Source organism: Typopeltis vanoorti, chromosome 23 (assembly GCF_054136105.1).
Source record: "Typopeltis vanoorti isolate ZY-2024b chromosome 23, IOZ_Tvanoo_1.0, whole genome shotgun sequence".
NCBI lineage: Eukaryota > Metazoa > Arthropoda > Arachnida > Uropygi > Thelyphonidae > Typopeltis > Typopeltis vanoorti.
The window spans coordinates 90654951-90662213 of record NC_143571.1 but is presented as its reverse complement, the minus strand read 5'-3'; the positions used below and the strand labels follow the sequence as shown (position 1 = coordinate 90662213).

Below are 7263 nucleotides of genomic sequence, written 5' to 3'. Positions count from 1 at the left end.
TATTTTTTATATTGATTTCATACACGATAGACTGTGAAGTACCGAATAGGAGAGGGAAATAAGAAAAAAAAATCTGTTGACATTTTTCGTGAAGAGTTGGAGGTTGTAATTGTGGGGATAATTACGGGGGTAGATGGAGTGGAAGTACCCCTGTAGAAAAATAGAGCTGGAAAAAAAAACGTAAGTGAATGCTAAAGGTTAGTGAGACAGTGAGCAAGAGATCATCTATGAGCGAAGTGAACACTTTTCTAATGAAGGTTGGATTTGGCACGTGTGCAGAGTTAGTACCAGATGGGTGAAGCAGCGTCTTCAGCAGAACGGAATGACTAGATTTTTTTTTAGACTGAGAAACTGATGTGGTGTTGTGTTTATGCAATATGCTTCCGTCCTGTAAGGGAGAAGATGGACCGAAATATCACTCCATGGAGAGAGAGAGAGAGAGAGAGAGAGAGAGACCTGGTTTCGTCTTGTGATTTGTGATTTCTGTATTACTAAGAGTTGGGCAAGTGAACTGATATTCCTTTTGCGAGGGAAAAAAAAAAAAAAACGGCAAGCCTGCGTATCGGTCGGTAGCATCGACCGAATTACCCATACCCCACTGAAATGGTATGAGTGGTGTGGAGGTCAGTGTTCAAGGCACAGACCTCCACACCACTTTGAATATTTAAGCATTGCATGGCTCGTGGAATGAATAGTAAAAATGAAGTGCGCTATTGACAGAAAATCTGTGGATAGGATTATCGGTTCAACCTCTCGAAAACCAGACAAGTCAATAAAATCAAACCAATAGGAAAACTTTTACAATGGAACTGTCGAGGGATCCACCAGAATATTGAAGATATCAAGATGTTGTTGCAGAAATACAAAGCTTTCTGTTTTTGTCTACAGGAAACTTACTTAAGATCCAATGAGAACCGTACCTTTAGGAATTTCACTGTTGTGCGTAAGGATAGAACTGGAGATGGTCCTGCTCATTAAGGAGTAGCTATCCTAGTGGGAAGTCATATTCCTTTCCATCAGGTCCAAATTGATACTTCTCTGGAAGCTACCCTTCCAGAGAAGTATTGAGAATGCATATAACAGAATGCATTGTCCAGGCAGCAACAACCTCCATCCAAAAACATCATCTCGATTTCCAGACTATCCAAATCCTTGGTGGAACCCAGAATGTGAGGCAGCCAAAAAAGATCAACACAGAGCAACGAGCATGTTTCGTAGATACCCCACCACATCAAATTTAATAACTTTCAAGGGTGTTCGAGCCAAATCACGTTTTATAAGACGTCAGAGTCAAAACCAATCATGGATCCAATTTACTGCATCAATTAATCAAATAACCAGTCCAATCATTGTATGGGATAAAATCCGGAAAAATGAAAGGCAGATATAGTACACATTGTTTGTCCACTTTAGACTATAATGGAAGTGTTCTTGCTGATCCCAAAGCTATTGCAGATACTTTGGGAGAAACTTTTGCTAAAATCTCAGCAACAGATTCGTATTCTCCGGAGTTTTTAATACTGAAAGAGCAGCAAGAGAAACAAAGGCTTAATTTTTCTACCAACATTCTTCAGCCATATAATCAGCCATTTGTCAAGGAGGAACTAAAAAGAGCTATCCTACAATATCACCCTAGTGTAGTAGGACATGATGACATCCATTATGAAATGATAAAACATCTACCATCATCTTCTATGGATCTTCCTCTCTTATTATACAATAGAATACTTGCAGAGGAAGAGTTCCGAAATTCTTGGCATAAGTCAATTGTCATTGCTATCCCAAAACCAGGAAAAGATCCAACACAAGCAAATAATTATCGACCCATTGCTCTGACCAGCTGTCTTTCTAAGATACTAGAGAAAATGGTTAATGCCAGACTTCTCTGGTATTTAGAAAGCAACAGTCTTCTTTCCAATACACAATGTGGTTTCCGTAGATATAGATCAACTTTAGACCATTTAGTTCGGTTAGAAACTTGTATAAGAGATGCATTTCTGAAGCGAGAACATCTTGTCTCGGTTTTTTTTTTGACATAGAAAAAGCTTATGACACAACCTGGAGATATGGCATATTAAAGGACCTCTATAACCTAGGTCTCAAAGGACATCTCCCCATATTTATTAAAAACTTTCTGTCCAGGCGAACGTCCCAAGTCAGAGTGGGAAGTACGCTATCTAGACCATATCTTCAAGAACAAGGTGTTCCCCAAGGCTCTGTCTTAAGTGTAACCATTTTTGCTATTAAAATCAACTCAATCATTGAACAGCTTCCTCCCACTGTAGACAATGCTCTATATGTTGATGACTTCACAATTTACTGTCACTCACGTAACATGAGGTTAACTGAAAGACAACTTTAGCAAGCAATTGATCATGTCTCTATATGGACTCTTAATAATGGGTTTAGGTTTTCAACAGAAAAAAGTGTCTGTGTACACTTCTGTCGAAAACGCACTCATCACCCAGATCCTGAACCAAGAATGGGACCTACTGGTATTCCAATAACTACAGAAACCAAGTTCTTGGGACTCATCTTTGACAGAAAACTCACATTTCTAGCACACATTCGTCAACTAAGAGAAAAGTGCAAAAGAACTTTGAACCTCCTTCGCACTCTATCCACTACTGGGTGGGGTGCTGATCGAGCTTAATTCCTCCATCTCTTTATCGTGCACTTATACGTTCAAAGCTGGATTACTGGTCCCAAGTCCATGGTTCGGCAAGACAGAGTTACCTACGAGGGTTGGATTCCATCCATCATCAGGGTATACGGATAGCTGCTGGTGCCTTTCGCACCTCACCCACTCCAAGCCTCTATGTAGAAGCAAATGAACCGGCTCTATCACTTCGACGAAAACAGTTGTCTCTTAATTACGCCCTAAAAATAAAATCTCTCCCAGATCACCCTACATGGAATAGTATCTTCTCTCTGCATTGGGAAGCTCAATATCACACACATCAAATTGCTATACATCCTTTTGGTATGCGTATTAAAGAAACTATGCAGCTGTTAGTATAAATGCTGACAACATTAGCTACACTAAACATAACAGCATTCCTCCATGGCAGGTTTGCACACCATCCTGCAACCTCTCACTTTGTCAGCTACAGAAATCTTATACCCCATTATCCATTTAGCTGCAATTGTTTGATGCACACAGAGCAGCACACGCTGATTTCTTACCCATCTATACTGATGGTTCAAGAACTAACACCTCTGTTGTCTGTGCTGCTGTGTTTCCTGGCATTATTATCTTAAATCAGATCCCACTAGACTGCAGTAATTATACAGCAGAGTTACAGGCCATTCAGCTTGCACTTGTGCATATAAAAGAAAACTGCTACCAAAAGTGTATAATTTATACAGACTCATTGAGCTCTTTACAGGCTATCTCCTCTCCTATGTATAATCCACATCCAGTACTTTATCAAGTGCTACACCCGCTTCACAAAATGAAAATCCTTAATTTCGATGTTCAGTTCTGCTGGATTCCCAGCCACATCGGAATCAAAGGAAATGAGGCTGCAGATGCAGCTGCTAAATCAGCCCATATCTTCTCCACATACTGTTTGACAGTTCCATATACAGACTACACACAACTTATAAGATCAAAGCTAATTGCTCAGTGGGAGTTAACATGGAAAGAAACATCAACAAACAAATTATATAACATTAAACCTGAAATTAAACACTGGCATTCTTGTCAACGTACAAAGAGAAGGGAGGAGGTTGTCCTTGCTAGGCTCTGCATAGGTCACAGTCACCTTACGCATTCTCATTTACTGAGAGCTGATGACCCTCCCATATGTGAAAAATGCAACACACATCTCACTATTCATCATATTATGGTAGATTGTCAAAAATTTAGAGAGGAATGAAATTTTCACCTATCTAACCAAGCCATATACACTCAGGGAAATGCTAGCAGACTCAGGCAAATTGCACGAGGTTTTTAAATTTTTAGAAAGAATTAATTTGTACAAACACATTTGACCATAAATTTGTTTATATGTAAATACTTTTTTTTGCTTAACTTAACTTTTATACCTATGTATCATTCATTAGGTTAAATCTGACCAATTATGTATTACCATGGGCCTTGATCTTGTATATTTGTATCACCCTGCTGTAATTTTGTTAATACGTAAATACCATAATTCTAAACTTAAATTTTATGCATCTATGCTGTATAATAATTCCTTTCTGACTCTTTAAGTATTAGTATAATAATGTTGTTGTAATCTTACTAGATGTAGACACTGCTTTCCTTGACTTGTTTTGTATATACGTATGTCAACCTATAGTTATCTATTTATGTACTGCTGCTGAAACCTCAGCAGTAATTTTGTTTATATGTAGATACTGCATCACTTAACATACATTTTGTGTATGCATCTTATTTACTACTTTATTTTTCGAATAATCATGTAGTGCTGTAGGACATCTTACCTATTTGTGTACTTTCTAGTAATTCTGTTTATATGTATTCTAAATTCTGTTTCTACTGCATTGCTAAATTTAATTTTCATCCATGCATATTGTATAATAATCCCTTTTTGCCTATTTTTGTACTGCTATAAAGGCATCTATTATAATCTTACATATATGTAGATACTGCATTCCTTGGCAAAGTGTTTCATATATTATGTATTAACTTATATTGTTAATATTTTTGCACTACTGTAATAACCTCTGACCTTGTGTGTTGTTGTGCCCTCTGCAGCAGTTCTGTTTACCTAGAGATGCTGCTTTGTGAAACTAGATTCTTGTACAGACATATGGTTTACAGTTTTCTGTAAATGCTAATGTTGTAACCAGTTGCGGCCGATGAAAATTTTAAGTGGGGGTGCTGCATATACCAAAAAAAACAAAAAAACTTTTTTTTTTCGTAATCAGTAAGGAATTTATTAATAAATAAATTTACACATTAAAAAATTGCTTTAATAAAAATATTTCATCCTCACCACGAACAAACACCAATAATAAAATATTCTTATCAATAGCAATGACAAGTGCAAACGAATATCGGCGTTAGATCGCAGTGCATTTGTTTCGTGTAACGATACTTGAAAAAATATAATTCTTTTCATATTTTCAACAGTGACACTCGTCATAATTCAGCCTGGTATCTATAATAAATAAATAATTATATGTTATTTTAACAAAATAAAATAAGATTTACAAAAAATAGTTCACCACGCACACGCGCCAATAATAAACGTTTCATACACTGCCTTTTGAGCATGGGAATGACGTAATACAATGACGAGAGCAAATGAATATCGGCGTTAGATCGCAGTGCATTTGTTTCGTAATCTAAAGCGTTAATCGAACAATTCCATTTATTAACTATTCAATCAATGTCAAAACATAAGCTGTAACCTTTAACATGTTGTATTGGATTTATGTAATGTTGTAAGCATTGTTATTCTTTATAAACACAAACAAAATTGAATTTTTTCATCTTTTCCTTGGGGGTGCTGCAGTGTCGCAGTGCTTATGTACGGGCCGCCAGTGGTTGTAATAGCCTTTAGTATGGCACAGTATGACCTTTGTAATTTTTGTGCCAAATAAACTATAAACCAACCAACCAAATCAGAAACATTAATCCCACTAACTGCAAAGTCTCTATTTAAGCCTGCAGTTTTGGATTAATTTTGCTTTTCCTAACAAGTAAACGATCTTGAGTAAGTATAGTTTTTCTTTTTCGCCCACTTTTTCCTTTTCTGTTTCAGGAGAAGAAGATACCTGTCTCCCTAAACCGCTTTAAAATCGCATTAACGGTACACAAAAACCAACACCACACTCATTGGCAATTGGTCTTTGAGTCATGGATGCGTGCTGAGAAAGAGTACATAGTCTTGAAAGCTTTCTTGGAGATAATGCATTTTATAGCCACACAAAAGTTGTTGTGTTTACACAATGAAAAAACGCCCAACACTATTAATAAACATTGTAGAGACAGTTAAAACATGCAATATTCATCCGCAATAGTGAACTAAAACCAAAACCGAAAATAGTAAAAAGGGATGGAGACGTTTGGAGCTTCCTGTAATGCGTTATCTTGCAGCGATTGACAAGCAAACATTATGTAATTATATAAGCCCAGATATTTTTGCGCACTTTCTTGTACATTTCACTAGTTATGTTTCAAATTCAATTTACTGATATGAGTAAACTAGTGCTAGTCTAACTTTGTCTTCAAACAGTATTATTTTACATTTTACAACATATTCATTCAAATATCAATAAGACAATAATTGTTCAATGTTTCTACGGTCTAAATAAGTTAAATTAGAAATTTACTAAGGAATTTGAGTTATTTATTTCATTATTATTGTATTTCGATTTTTGTTTCTTTTCTGCATTTACGTAACAAGCTGAATAGGCCTACTGTTTTTTCATCGCTCATATAACCTAATGTTCATCTTAAATTGAATTATTTTTTAATATGTTAGAAGTATTATATTAATTTGTAATTTTGTATTTGTATTTAACGTTTGTGGTGGTGTGGAAGAGAAGGCCTGATGGATTTAACTCCACCAGAATAAATAAATAAAATTTAAAAAAATGTTGCGACAATCTAGCAATAACCAAGTAAGGATCACATTTATGATCCTTACTTTAAGGGCCCCCGGAGCTTATTCGTTTAGAATTTAACCACTGGAGAGGGCTGACCCTAGAAGTAGTGCAAAACCAGAGCAACAAGACGAAAAGGTGGCGTAAGCTACACGCACTACGCCCCCATTCAAAAATCAGTTTCATATCTTGCAGGGGAGGATGCCATGAGGACGTATTAGACATTAAACTAATAAGAACAGATGCTACACCCATCCTTGTTAGCTTAATTTCTGATACGGACCACCAAACATTAATCTGAATCTGGGAAAGCATCGAAGTGCTTAAACATAGACATTACTAAGAACCATTGACACTTTCTTCAAGAATAAGCTGACTTGAAGAGATATTATGGATATGCATTGTGTGAAGCACCCACCGAAACATCAATCAAGTCTTCAGAGCCATAAAGATGATCAAAACAACAAGAAAAGATGTATACCACAAACAAGGCCCGCATATGTGGTTAAAATTAGATATGATCAATTGACTATAACTAATTAATATCTACAAAACTTGCAAACAAATCAGATGGCCAGTCACGATTTTCGACATACAAAAGAGACTTTATAATGAAATTCGTGGCATATAAAGAGCACATTCATCTATTAACATGCAGTGTGATATATTTTCGGTCTCAAG

At 36.3% G+C, this 7263-nt stretch overlaps 1 pseudogene; it reads right to left on the bottom strand.

Annotated features, from left to right (window-relative positions):
- Nucleotides 1-6668: 6668 nt before the first annotated feature.
- LOC150094051 (U2 spliceosomal RNA) lies at nt 6669-6876 on the bottom strand (annotated as a pseudogene).
- Nucleotides 6877-7263: the final 387 nt, after the last annotated feature.